Consider the following 3,012-nt stretch of genomic DNA (forward strand, 5'->3'; position numbering starts at 1 on the left):
TGAACTTTTTACTTTCAAGTACAATTATCAAGATATATTTTCCAAGCAAATGTAGTTTTCTTATTGAGGAATTCTATTGCAAATGTTAGACAACTAATATTTTTAAGCCCATGACATTCAGTTAGGCTCCATTATATACTCCCATTCAGGAGACAGAAACTGTGCCCATTCTTCATAAAAGTTATAGAGCAGGAGCGAGACCTTTTTTTTTTTTGGCCACACTGCATGGCATGCGGGATCAAACCCATGCCCCGTGCAGTGGAAGCGTGGAGTCCTAACCACTGGACCACCAGGGAATTCCCAGGAGTGAGGCCTTGAGCAGAAATGCTACCACCTAATCTACTGCAAATGAAATAACATTACATGACACTGTACCAATAATGAACACCAAGAGTGTAATGAATCTGCAAGAATTTTAAAACGAAATATTACTATGTTTAAAACTCCAAATTATTATGACTATCTAAGTGTTTATAATTGCAGACTTACTTTTATCTCTATTTTCAATGCTGATATTTTGTATAATTTGTATATATTTCATTAAACTCTGGGGATTGCAACTAAGGCAAAGAACGTGATTTTCTGGTCTATAGGAGATTAAGATTCCTTCAAATTATCTGTGTTTCCAAGAGAAGATAACTCTGAGATTACAAAAGTATTTACTTAGAAAGTTAATAATAGATATAAACTCCAGGAAGGCAGAAACTTTTGTTCACTAAAGTATCCCAAGCTCATAGAATAGCATCTGGCAGGAACTCACTTCACTTTGGAAAAATTAATTAACATGTAATAATTTATAGAACTTCATTTATCCAACTTACATTTATTATGTGCCTATTTTATGCATGGCTGCTTCTAGGTGAATTAGACTTTCAATTTATCCAATTTTATTTTTAAGGTCCCCAAATATTGAAACTTCCATCACTTTCTTAGAGAGATTAACAGCTCTTATACTTAGGAAGCTTTCCCTGACAATTAAATATTTTATTTTTCTTTTTATTCTTTCACACAGCTCAATCCTTCAACTTCCTTCTCAGGTGATCTTTGCTGGCCTATGCGCAGCATCTTTTCTGTACAGTATGACTTGTGCTAAACAAAGCATCATGTTCCAGATGTGAACTCTTGAGTCATTTTGCAAGGAGCTATCAGTTCTCTGTTAAGCAAAATAATTAAGTGTAGTTTTTTGTGGCATTCAATTTTTATATTTTTATTGACATAATTGCTACTGAAAATTACCTTTCCTTTTTTCCCTTCATTTGGAACTTTTTCAGGATGACTGTGTTTTCATCAGTATATTACTAAAGCTAATATCTAAAAAACTTCTACAGCTAACTTTGAGAGTCATTTTACCTACATTTTCTCATGTAATTCTCACAATAAAATCTCAGTGATATAAATATTATTATTATGGCCATGATACAGGTGGAGGATGGGGTCACATAGCTATATTGAACTGAGATTTGAATCTGTCTGTTGTGACTCAAACTCTTAACTACTCTGCTATTGTTGTCACATGTTAGATCGAGTTTATTTACACTTAACTACTTTTGGTTTAATATTTAAACTTTCCTTAACTACTTTTGGTTTAATATTCAAACTTCTGTGCTTATTGTTGGTCTATATCTCAGGACAAAATCTTGGGATGGAAAGGTTCTTATTTTTCTCCACACTCGGTACAATAATACACGTTCAATTTGGAAGTAGATGTTTGTTGGTAGCCTATCAGGTATCCATTCCTGTCTTTCCCCTTCCTAAGAGCAACCAGATTTTCCTCTGGGGGATCAATCTTCCCCCATTGTGCAGCAAGCATATGGTTTGAATGGAACTGACCCCACTTCCTGCTCTAGGTGTGGACTGTGATATCAATCCACCTGTTCATCCAATCCCTGATGGTTGAGGAAGGAACAGTCATTTAGATTAAAGTCAATCAGAACATGGCATTCATTTGACTTCAGAGACTGGTTTAGCTTGGTCCAGGGTGAAATTCAGATGTTTATGATATGGTGGAGGGAAGAAAAGCCCTCTCTCTTGCTTTGGATAGTGTCATGAATGCTAGTGAGACCTGGAATTGCTGCAACTGTTTGGTTATCATGATGGAGGCCAGTCTAGACAAACCAATGCATAGAGTGAGACTGAGCCAGGTGAACTGATGGGAATTTCAGCCAACTTCCTGCTTAAACCATGACTGAAGCCTACTCTGTACAGATGAACTAATAGTTATATATGCCAATAAATTTCTTCTGTCTTTTGTTGCTTGGAACTGACATCATCCAAACTGATAGAACTACTCTCATTTTTATTTCTTCTTAATTTTCCTTTTCTGTTACTTGACCAAGAAGTTTCTCTCAAATTTCTACTTTTGAAGGATATATTCTGTGTTGAACTTTGTCCTTGGAAGCCCATAAATTTTAAAAACTCATTTAAATTAGTTTCTAGATTTCTCTAATTTCCTAGTCATTTCCTTTCTTGGTGCTTTATTCACTTGAAATCCTTTCCCTGAAGCCCATTTATTAGTGTACTGAATTATCACAGTTCAAGGTCACCATAGCAAAGTTGCCTCTTAACTTCACATTGCCAATCAATTAGTTCCTGCCAGTAAGCTGTAAATATAATATAAATATTCCTGTCAATAAGCTGTGGATACAGTATGACTTTGCATCCATTCAGAACACAAAAACCATATAATCTTAGTGGTGGAAGGAACCTTAGAAGTCATCTAATCCTGCTTAATTATTTTACAGATTGGAAAATTAGAGCCAAAAGAAATTAAATGACCTGCCTAAGGTCACACAGCTAATGGTAGGTCTCCTGTGATTCCTGGTTCTTTCCATTAAATCATGCCCCCCCATGTGCAATGAAGCCTACCAAAATTAAATAAATATAACCCAGTATTTCAGGAGACTAGTATAATTCCATAATGTCTCATGTAACCAGTGTGCCATAAACCTTGGAAGCAACATAAGAAGGGCACTGAATTGAATTGAATTGGTTTTCAAGTCTCAGTGGAAATTA

The sequence above is a fragment of the Mesoplodon densirostris genome, chromosome 3 (assembly GCF_025265405.1).
Source record: "Mesoplodon densirostris isolate mMesDen1 chromosome 3, mMesDen1 primary haplotype, whole genome shotgun sequence".
Lineage (NCBI taxonomy): Eukaryota > Metazoa > Chordata > Mammalia > Artiodactyla > Ziphiidae > Mesoplodon > Mesoplodon densirostris.